The following is an 11,460-nucleotide window of genomic DNA, read 5'->3' as shown; positions in this document are numbered from 1 at the left end:
TCTCCCTCTCCCTCTCTCTCGCATCTCACTGTCTCCCATCTCTGGTCGGTCTCTCTCCGCAGGCCCTTTCTCGACCTGCTCCTCAGCATGCATGGCACACAAATTGCCACCCCAGCCCCCAACACTGGACTCTGCTTGGCCTCTGAGCCCCAGGGCTCAATAGCATCTGTGACCCTCAGCAACAACTCTCTTTCAAGAGAAAATCTGACTGACCCAGCTCAGAGTTCAGATGACCACTCCCAGTCCAGTCAGTTTTGGCCAGGGAAAGTCCTGTGATGACACCATGATGGCTTCATCTAAGAAGGAGTCTGGGATGGGCATCGCCCTACAATGCAGCTTTTACAGCAGGACAGAACTGCACAGTAGGAAGGGCACTCACTAGGAGTCATGGGATTGTGTCTCCTATTAGCTCCCATGGAACAGCTGTGTGACCTGGGGCAAGACTCTGCCCTCTCTGGGTCTCAAATACCCCATCTATAAAATAAGGAATTGGATAAGGTGTTCTGTTAAGACACTTCTAGCCCCCAAATTCTATGATGTTCTATTTACAAAACAGGCATGGAGACCAGGAAAAAGAGAGAATAATCTAAGAAGTGACAGAGCAGAATGCTGAGAAAAGAGAAAACCATGTCCTGTCAGAAAGGGTTGGCAGAATTGTGTCCAGGGCAGGCACTGAGAGTGGGGGGCTGTCATTCCCGGGGCAACAGAGGTGGACCAATGGCTCCTGGAGCTCACAGATGCAGATTCTAGGCCTGTCCCAGATGGTTTGATTCAGCAAGTCACTCCAGGGGACTGTGGTACAAGTGGTCTCAGAACTTCCCTCTAGCATTATTGAGCAGGACTTTTCAAAGGGTTAGAGCTGCCTTAGGAGGAACTGGGCTTCCTAGGAAAGGTAGTGATCCCCCCACCTTTGGGAGTATGCAAGAAAGGCAGGGCTGCTCTGGATGACCTCAACCATCCCTTCTTGCCTCCAGTTTCTCCATTACTCTGAAGTTCAAACGAAATCAAGACTGCAGTGGGAGCTCAAGACTCAAGCGGGGAAAGGTTTCCCCTCTTCCTCAGCTGCTTCTCTGGCCCTCACTCATCTAAACTAGAGGCCATGGACCTTATGTCCAGACAAGGGAAAGGAAGACACCAGGCAAACTGGTCCTCCTCTGCCTCTCCCTTTACAGCTCCTGGGCTTTCAAAGGCTAGCTTCTGGGTCAGTGGGAGTGCCTCTAAGAAACTCTCTTAGACTGGGACTCACTCATCTTCCAGAAATAAGCAGAATCTCTTAGACTGGGTGGGAGGGGGGAGTTCTACTCTAGACTCTGCAAGGAAGCCCCAGATCCTGAAGCCATGAGATTAGAAGAACGGTTCATCTCCCTCCTCTGAGGAGGGTCCCATAGCCTGTGGGCTAATTGGGTTCCAATTACCACCTGGGGTCCTGTGTGGCTTAGGGAGGACTCATAGGTCTGGAAATTTAATACTTTCTTAGAGGGCTCAAGAATTCACAAAGCACCTTCACACCAACTATCCACTTAATCTTCTCAGGAATCTGGTGTAGTGGTTGGTTGTGTGTCAGATGGGGAAACTGAGGTTGAGAGAGGCTGGGCTGGAAGTGGAGGAGAGGCAGAGCTGGAGGAGATGCAGGTCTCTGCCTCCCTCTTCCTTCCATGCCCCCAACTCCTCCAGGAAAGCCCTGGCTTGGAGAGGTGGAAGGACGCCCCACCCAGTCAGGGCTGGAGCTGGGACCAGGAGAGGGTGGGCTGTCATGGGAGCAAGTGGATGGAGCAGCGTGCTTATTAAGCAGATGGTCCTTTCTCAGGAGAATGAGAAGAAGTGACCAGCTGGGATGGAATCCTTGGAGAAGGGGGCTGCTAGGGAGCTAGGCAGACAGCAGGCTAGTGGATTTGGGTGTCAGGAGACCTATGTGTGTAGCCTGGAGTGAGGCCCTACTTCTCCCCAGGCCTCAGTGTCCCTGCCTGTCCTTTGGTGGGGCTAGACTCCGTGGCCTCCAGTGTCCCTCCTACTCTGGAACTGGGGCTTCTCCCTCCCTGAATTTCTGCCCAGCCCCTAGCAGTACAGGGCCAGTGTGACCCAGAGGCCACAGAAATTCCCTGGACTTTCAGGTCATCCCTGGTTCTGCCCCAGGCACCCCTAATCCCCACAGTGACCAGAAGTTTCCTAGAAGACTCAACATTACCTGATGTCCACAGTGGATGACTACACTGCAAAAGTTGCAGTGATTGGTACTGACCAGAAGATGGAGCCAAATATCCTGGAAACATAAGTTTTACTTCCTGGTGAGTTTTTTCTAGAGCTACAGGTGCAGAAACTAAACCATAAACACAATAAGAGATGTACTCAAGGTACCCCACCTGCTCAGTGGCAGGGCTGGAAACAAAGCCTCTCTCTCCTGCCCCTGGGGCCAGCAAGGATCCTTCTACCCTCCCCTGCTCTCTGCTTATGCCACAGGATTCTGGTCCAGTCAAGTTCATTCCAAGATGCCCTGACCTAATTGTAGCTCATTTGTGTTAGGTTGATGGGACTGGGGAGATCCTGGGGGAGAGACAGTGAATCTTTAAGTGGATGGGGTCGGGCTTTCACGTTTCATGTGTAGATAGGCAATATGGTCAAACACAGTCATATGCGAAGCTCTCTTCCCCACACCCACCCACCCCACAGCGGTGTTAACTTTGGGCAAGTCTCTTGAGCTCCTTAACCCTGTTTTCTCATCTGTAATTTAGAATGATACTACAGACCTACTGTGTTGTTTGGAGGGTGACATTAAATAATTGAGAACAGCTCTAAGCACTATGCCCGTGGCATAGTAGGGGGAAAAAAGACATCCTGGGGCAGTAAAGACCAGGGGAGGGTACACACAACAGAGAGATACAGATTTTAGTCCAAATTCTGATACTAGCTTCTCAAAGTCTCTGACCTTAAACTATGAATGGCTGCTATCAGATTCTTTCCAGAGAGTATGGTAAAGGTGTAAGGAAGGAGAACCTCCACTCCCACCCCTACCACCACCACCACCCCATCACTGAGAGGCTTCACGGGGAGGAAAGAGGAGGAAGAAGCAACCAGAGAAAAATGATGGGGCAGCATCAAACTGTTCCTACTTTAAAACTTTTCCAGGAGCTGCCCAAGGCAGAAGGCAGCTGCATCCATTAATCTGCTTCTACACAGGCTTCAAAGAGAAGTTTGTTCGGAAGGTAAATTACCAGAGGAGAAGGAGAATGTTATTTGGGAACGCTGTTCCTGGGACACGGGACTTAGACAAATGACCCTTAGATGCAGCTGGGACCATTCCCCTGACCGGCCAAGGTGAGGCTGGAGAGGAATCAGGAGCAGAGTTCCTCAGTCTAGGCACAGCGCCAGCATCCTCTAAGCATGCCCTATGAAGCCCACAGCCCCTTTTCCCCAGCCTCTCAGCCCTACTCAGTAATTTGTATGAGGTCTTTGAATCCATGTTTACAGCCATGTGACATTGATTGGTCCATTCACCAAGTGCTGAAGTCACTTTCCAGTTGGCCAACAGCTTCCTTCCTGGGTCCTCTATGCCTGAGCAGAACCAGCCTCCCTCATCCCAGGATATCTGCCTGCCAGGAGCAGCTCAAACCGGGACAGCACAGTCACCCCAGAGAGTCTCCACATGAGCTGTGACCCTGGCAAGTCTCATTTCCTAACTGTTCTGACACAGAGAGGGCACAGGAGCCTCACCACCTGCTCAGCCTTCTTCTGCTGCTCCTCACAGGGTGTACGCTTCAGCTTCCCCTTCTCTTTCTGCAGCTCCTTCTCTTTTTTTTTGCGGTACGCGGGCCTCTCACTGTTGTGGCCTCTCCTGTTGCGGAGCACAGGCTCCGGACGCGCAGGCTCAGCGGCCATGGCTCACGGGCCCAGCCGCTCCGCAGCATGTGGGATCTTCCCGGACCGGGGCACGAACCCGTGTCCCCTGCATCGGCAGGCGGACTCTCAACCGCTGCACCACCAGGGAAGCCCTGCTCCTTCTCTTTGTCATCATCTCTGCCAAACCCTGGAGAGGGTGGTGAAGAGAAAACATGCTCAGGTGAGAGGCCGGCTTGATGGTGTGACCTAAAATCATCAGGGTCTGTTCCTCCCTTGCCCACCTCTCCCCTTTCCCTCCTCCTTGCATGTGTGCAGGTTTTTCAGCTTTCTCAAAGTACTTTCATATTGAATATTCCATTTGAGCCCTACTGCCATTTTCAGAAGGGATTGTGGACCCATTTCACAGAGAAGTTAACTGAGATCCAGAGAAGGTAAGTGGCATCTCTAAAAACATGTAAGGAAATTGGTGCCATGGGTGAACTAGAATCTCAGATTTCTCCCTCCCGGTCCAGGGGTTCTTCCCCGACCAAGTAGAACATGACAGTTGAGAGAAACAGCCCAGCTCCCCCCATCAGCGTTGACTGGTGGCCCTAGTCAAGTGCCTCCCCAGGAATGACCTGCAGCCTCTGCCCTTGGGGGACACTTTGGGGTCAGCCTTTGGGTCTGTGTGGGCTGTGGGAAGGGATACTAGGCACCTGGTGTATGTAATGACAAGTGAGTGTCCACGGATGATATGTGTGCACGTAGCACGCCCGAGCTCAGCCATTCACACTTTAACAACCTACACATGCATGTTCCCCAGCGGCCGTTTCTGCTCATGGCTGCCATGGCCTCTCACCCCAGAGTTGTTGGTCTGGGGCTCCAGATTTCTTGATAGCCATTGTTTTTCTCTAAATCCTAGTCAGACCTCGGCAACTCTGGGGAGAGTTTTCCTGTTAAGATGGCCCCTTCTCCCACCAGGTCCCCGGAAGGTCATGCCCAGGATACAGAGAAAAAAATCCCAGGTGAGCAGGACAAAATCCATCTTAAGTGAGATTTCTTGCTTTTGTGCACACCAAGCTGAGAACAAATAGACTGATGGCAGCTGGCATCTTCCTGGCATGTACCAGTTTACAGGGGGGGTTTATGGATGTTGTCTTCTATGATGGGCAGCCCTATGAGGTCAGCACTGCTAGCCCACTGGACAGATGAGGAAACAGAGGCCCAGGGAGGTGAGAGGAACGTCCCAAGAACCCACGGAGAGTCAGTGCTCCCACAGAGTTCTCTTCGCCTAAAACCTCAGATTATCTCCCAACAAAAGAAGGAGGTGGGTCAGGCGGAGAGGTAGGGTGGGGTGTAGAATAAGGACCCTTTGACCCTCCTTGTTTTCCTATTCTCTGTCTCCCTGAGCCAGCCTCCAGCTGGAGGGCTCCCCTCCTCAGACAGAGCCCCACAGGGAGGGGGCCTCCAGCCCTGGGAGCACAGGCTCCAGAGACAATGGCCATTAAGGTCCACCCCTCAATTTTTCATGACTCATCCCCACCCTGCACCCACAAGAGCCACTCTGCTGGATGGTGACTGTGCCCCTTCTCAGACTTGGTCTCGAGATTCTCTCCTGAGAACGCTGACACCTCCCCTCCTGCCACCCTCACCAGACAACTTGCCAGAGTAGCAAAGACAAGGCCAGATCAGAGAGCGCCGGGCTTTAGAGATGGGATTTCAGACTGCAGAGGACTGGAAAGGATGGTTGTGTAGATGTGAAAACTGAGGCCCAAGGGGGCAGGGACTTGCTGAGAATCTGTTGGGGGCTTAGAGGCAGAGCTGGGCTGGAACCCAGGTCGTGGAACTCCCCACGAGCACACCTGGCCAGGCATGCGCCCCACCTCCACCATCCCCTGAGATCACAGGAACTGATTTCTGCAGCCCCTTGAGCTGCCCAAGGTCACCTTTCCTCCTCCCCAGGGAGTCTGCCCTCTGATTTGGGGACACCTCCACCTGGGTTTGGAAGGAGACATCAACCCCAGTGAGAAGGGGAAATGAGTTTCTCAAAGCCCAGCCAGCTTAGAGACCTAGGGGCTCCCTTACAATGCACCTTTGACTCACAAACTCTTATGGGTGCATATTTCTCAAGTCCCCCTGCCCATAGAAGGCTGGAGGAATTGGAGTTTCTCTGCAGGGCCCTAATGGATAGAATTAGGACCAGTGTGTGGAATTTACACAGAGGCAGATTCCAGCTCCACATAAGACAGAACTTTCTATGGTCAGAACTGTTCTAAAATGGAATAGTCTGTCTTCTGAGGTGGTGAGCTCCCCAACACTAGAGGCAACCAACCTGCTAGGGATATTATAGAATAGAGTTTCTCAGAGTGTAGCCCACCTGTATCAGCATGAATTATCTGGGGTTATTCTTAAAGGGGCAAATTCCTGGGACCCACTCAACACCCACTGAATCAGACTCTAAGTGTGGGCCCAGGAATCTACCTTTTTAACAAGCTCTCAGGTAATTCTGAGGTAGGATTCTGACAACTGAATGTTTGAGAATTCCTGCTCTAGAAGAATACCAGATGGAATTTGCTCCCTTTCACCTCTGAAATTCTATGATTCTATCCTTCTATGAAATACATAACTCCCCTGGTTATTTGTGTTGTATAAGGGACATCCTAAAGACAAATTATTTTTAAGTTACAGAGTCACAGCTCCATGATGGAAGACAGCAGGCAGAGGAGGTGCATGGGGGCAGGCCAACCACAAAGGCAGCTGTTAATTCCCTGCTTCTCTACCCAGTGCTGACCTGAAGTGACAGACTAATATTGCAGAGCTTTGGCTATCTAAGTCTCAATGGTCCCACCCAATTTTATCTCAACGCCTTTGTATCCAAGGCCCAAATTCACTAGTCATAGCAGGAGCCAAGAGAACAGAGGAAAATATCCACCTACTTAATCTGGAGCTGGAGGGCAAACTGGTCTCTGGGCAGGGCTAACAGATACTTCCTGGAGCCTCTCAAAAGTCTTCACACTTTCTATGCTTCCTCTTTTCAGCCCTGAGGTGAACAAACTCGTCCAAACATCCTAAGGCATCACAGTCAGATCATGACAGATGTTTCCAGCCAAAGGCTGGGGCTCAATCCCACCCCACCTCTTGCCCCCCTTGATCTCCCTTGTCAGTGGCAAGGCACACCCTCCATAAATTGTGGACATATTTTATGCCAGCCTTCACAATTCTCTCCCCTCTGACCCAGGAAATAGCCACTTATGTGTTTAAAGATATGTATAAAATGGTAGCAGCTACAGTATTATCAAAATAATAGACCTAACAGAATAACCTTAGCTAACACATATACAATACTTATTTGTTTCATTTCCTAAATGCTATTCCTATATTAATTTATTTAATCAGCACAATGAACCACGAACCAGTACTGTGATTATCCCCAGTTTAGAACTTGTACATCCCCTCAGTAGATGAAAAATAATTTGAAACAATCTGAGTGTCTAACAATAGAGGATTTGTCAAATAAATTATGGAGTTTCCCTAAAATAGAATATTATGAAGCTATTATAAATAAGGTTAAAAATATTTAATAAGCCACAAATATGCTCGTTTGGTAATATAAAAAGCACAGGAAATAAAACTACATATAACTAAATTTGGGGTGAATGTGCATAGGAAAAAAAAAAACATACCATGGTTAGGTCCTTGGCAGGGAAATCTTTCTGGAGTGGGCTGGCATTGAGCTAGGGTTTGTGCAGAAAGCTAGTAGGAGCTGGGGCAGGGGGTGTGCTCCTGATGGAAGCTGCATGAGCTGTTGCCACTCACAATCCCAGGTAAGAGGCCAGAGGGGGAGCTGAAACTGAGAGGCTCAACACTGACTGACAATTTGGAGATCACCATTCACTTCTGATTCTTTTACCACCTGCATGGTGAACATGGCCAAGTCCTATCCTTTCTCTGGGCCTCAGTTTCCCCATTTGTACAAAGGTGGTAATAACACCTTCCCCGACTCTCCCATGAACCAGGAAATGCAAAGCTCAAGTGAGGGCTTAAGTTTAGGGATTCCTAAGGTAAGCTGTGGACAAAACTGGGCTCTCTCTCCTGACCACTTACTGAGGCCTTACTAAAGACCAGAGATCAGGCTAAATCACATACAGGGCCAGCTTCACGGGTGTGTAACCAGTACAATCACACAAGGCCTACACTCACAAGGGCCGATGCTTGGGGGTTTAATGCTCTGGGGTTACCATCGTGAAATGCTTAATAATTTTATATTTGAATTTAGCTCTTGTTAGCAAAGTTAGATAGACAGTGGAACATGTGCTGGGGGCTTGGAGCCTCGGCCAACGCATGGCCCAGCTCGCTTTTTCTCGGGGTTGGGCCCCAGGCTCCTGTGAGGGTCTGCGCTAGCCCGCCAAGTATCCTTGTGCCTGAGAGAGCACAACATTCAATAGCAAATAAAAAACTCCATGGCAGGTGGACAGAGGAACCACGAAGAAGGTGAAAAGCTCATTCTTGCTTTTTGAACAAGGAACCCTGCATTTTCATTTTGCACTGGAGCCCACAAATTAAGTTACCCTGGGCAAATCTAAACATAAGGAATGTGCTCATTTTATTTCATTTCACAGGCAAGGAAGTTGTGGTTAGTTTATGATGCCTAAGGAAACATAGCTGGAAGTAGCTTAGACAGAATTTGAACCCAGGTCAATTTGAGCCCAGAGCCTGTAGTCTATCTAACCACTGCGCTGCAGGCAGTCAGGTGACTGCACTGGTGGGGAGTCCCTCCAGAGCAGTAGCCCCTGATGCCCTCCAACCACAATCAAGGCTGTCACGATTCACACCAGGGGCAGCGTCTTCACCTGGACAGAGAAGGCAGAGCCCACCTGGGGGTTGTAAGAGGATTAGGAAAGCCTTCGCACCTCAAAATAATCTTCATCAGCTGAGATAGTCTGGCCTGATCTCATCTGGCTGTATGAGATTCTTCTCTCTCCTGGGGAAGCTGAGTGGGCCCCAGAAAAAACCCACAGGGAGCACATTTTCTGGCTGTCTGGTTCCAGAGCTCACCCTGGCTCTTAAACATCTTGCTGTTCTGCCTCCGCAGGGGAAGTGAGCGGGGTAAGGATTGCAAGCCGAAGTGGATTTTAAATGGCCGCTGACAGCTGATGGGTCCGCCCACTCTAGGTAGCAGTGTTCTCTCACCCCAATTCCATTTGAGCGGCCCCCTTTTTAAGCCATGCCAACCCTGAAGATATAGAAGAACCAAAAACCACCCAAAGGTGGTCTCCTTAAACCCCAAGGAACTTCAAGATGCAGAAGAAAACCCCTCAGCTTGTTTGCGCTATTGTGTATTGTCTCTTCTCTCCCATTGGATCTTGGTATCTCTCTTTCACCTTGGCCGACACGCATCCTGTCCTGATTCCCTTCCTACAGTGTATTAACAGCAGCAGTTGCTTTTCTGGGAGGGCGTAATGTGAACTTGAATGAGCCAGCACACAGATATTTTATCTTCCCATTGCCTGTCTTTTAGGTAATCAAAGGAGACAGGCTATAATATGCATTCAACCATCAGGACTCTTTAGAGACCTTAAGTCTATTGGAGAGAAAGGGCTTATTTTTCACATTCAATTGGGATATAACAGGAAGTCCTAAGTAAGTCTCATCCCTTTGAAGGATGAAAAATCCTGTTACCCTCTCTGTCCCTCAACCTGCCCAGGCTTATCTTCCTCCCTGTAAGGCAAGATTGGCACTTCTTAAATTATGTCTTTACTGCCCCCTGATAAGTTCAGGTCAGAATTAGCTAATTGGCTCAGCATCCACTGGAGGCATGGAGAATCCAGACCCAATGGTCCAATCTCCTCTTTCCACAGCCGAGAACCAAGCAGCAGTCAGTGTAGTGGCTATGAAGGCAGGCCGAGGGTGGTGGTGAGTCTGCTCTCCCACCACACACCGTGTGACCTCAGGCTAATGTCTTAACCTCTGCAGGCCATCAGAACAGTTCCAGCTTTGTTAGGCTGTTGTGAAAATAAATGGGATGATGTACTTACAACCTTCGGCACACTGGCCTGGCACATAGTAACCACTCAGTTAACAGTAGCTATTATCATTAGCAAGATTAATGCATTGAAAGTGTCTCCGTATAAATCCTGTGAGTTAGAGACTAAACCAGCATTAGAACCCAGTTGTCCTGGGTAGGTCCTGTCAAAACCTTTATTTATAAATGGCTTTTATTTAATTTATAATGCTTCTTTCACCTGTTTGATGCAGAATTTGGCTTTAATGATGCTGGAAAAAGAATTCCATAAACATCTTTTCCATTGAGTTGGTTGATTTCAGTGAACAACAATGGATTAGAATCACCCAAGAAAATTTCTCAAACCCCTTCCACTTTGGAACCTGCTCCCCAAGTACCTGTTTATGAAGAGGAGCCAGATGGAGCTGCACTTGCCACCATTCCTGCTTCCGAACACCTGTGATAGGGACGGTCACCTGAAAGAGAGGCCCCTTAGGCCTTTGTTAAACCCAGGAAGTGGGCAACATTTCTTGACTCTTTGGCTCCCTTGGCCCAAAGCCCTCCTCCTTGCTTTTTTTTTTTTTTAACTTAAATAGGTATTGAGATAATTATAGATTCACATGCAATTATAAGAAACAGAGATTCTGTGTTCCCTTTATCCGTTTCCCCCAATGGTAACATCTTACAAAACTAAAATAAAATTTCACAAGGATATTGACATTGATACAATCCACCTGTCATTCAGAGTCCTCAGTTTTCCTTGTACTCATTGTGTGTGTGTGTGTGTGTGTGTGTGTGTATTTAGTTCTATACACTTTATCACATGAGTAGGTCTTTGTGGCCACCAGCGCAGCCAAGTTACTCCATCACCACAAGGATGATGTGTTGTTCTTTTAAAACCACACCTACGGGCTTCCCTGGTGGCGCAGTGGTTGAGAGTCCACCTGCCGATGCAGGGGACACGGGTTCGTGCCCCGGTCCGGGAAGATCCCACATGCCGCGGAGCGGCTGGGCCCGTGAGCCATGGCCGCTGGGCCTGCGCGTCTGGAGCCTGTGCTCCGCAGTGGGAGAGGCCACAACAGTGAGAGGCCCGCGTACCGCAAACAAACAAACAAACAAACAAACAAAAAAAAACGAAACCACACCTACCAGACTTCCCTGGTGGTGCAGTGGTTAAGAATACGCCTGCCAATGCAGGGGACACGGGTTGGATCCCTGTTCCGGGAAGATCCCACATGCAGTGGAGCAACTAAGCCCATGTGCCACACTACTGAACCTGTGCCCTAGAGCCCTCGCGCCACAACTGCTGAGCCCATGCACCACAACTACTGAAAGCCCATGCACCCTAGAGCCTGCACGCTGCAACTACTGAGCCCATGTGCCACAACTACTGAGTCCATGTGCCACAACCCGCACGCCTAGAGTCTGTGCTCCGCAACAAGAGAAGCCACTGCAATGAGAAGCCTGCACACTGCAATGAAGTGTAGCCCCGGCTCGCCACAACGAGAGAAAGTCTGCATGCAGCAAAGAAGACCCAATGCAGCCCAAAATAATTTTAAAATAATAATAATAAAAGCTTAAAAAAAACCCCACACCTACCTAGCTACCTCCTCCCCCATCCCCATTCCTAACCCCTGGCAACTATT

At 49.5% G+C, this 11,460-nt stretch overlaps 1 long non-coding RNA gene across 1 annotated transcript; it reads left to right on the top strand.

The window, feature by feature from the left end:
- Positions 1 to 3,891: 3,891 nt before the first annotated feature.
- On the top strand, positions 3,892 to 10,510 carry LOC116751504. Its single transcript, XR_004349288.1, has 3 exons — positions 3,892 to 4,054; positions 4,795 to 4,838; positions 8,906 to 10,510. It is a non-coding gene; the product is annotated as an uncharacterized LOC116751504 (long non-coding RNA).
- The last annotated feature ends 950 nt before the right edge of the window (positions 10,511 to 11,460 follow it).

Source organism: Phocoena sinus, chromosome 3 (assembly GCF_008692025.1).
Source record: "Phocoena sinus isolate mPhoSin1 chromosome 3, mPhoSin1.pri, whole genome shotgun sequence".
Taxonomy (NCBI): Eukaryota; Metazoa; Chordata; class Mammalia; order Artiodactyla; family Phocoenidae; genus Phocoena; species Phocoena sinus.
The sequence above is the reverse complement of the archived record's forward strand: the minus strand, read 5'-3'. Positions and strand labels throughout refer to the sequence as shown.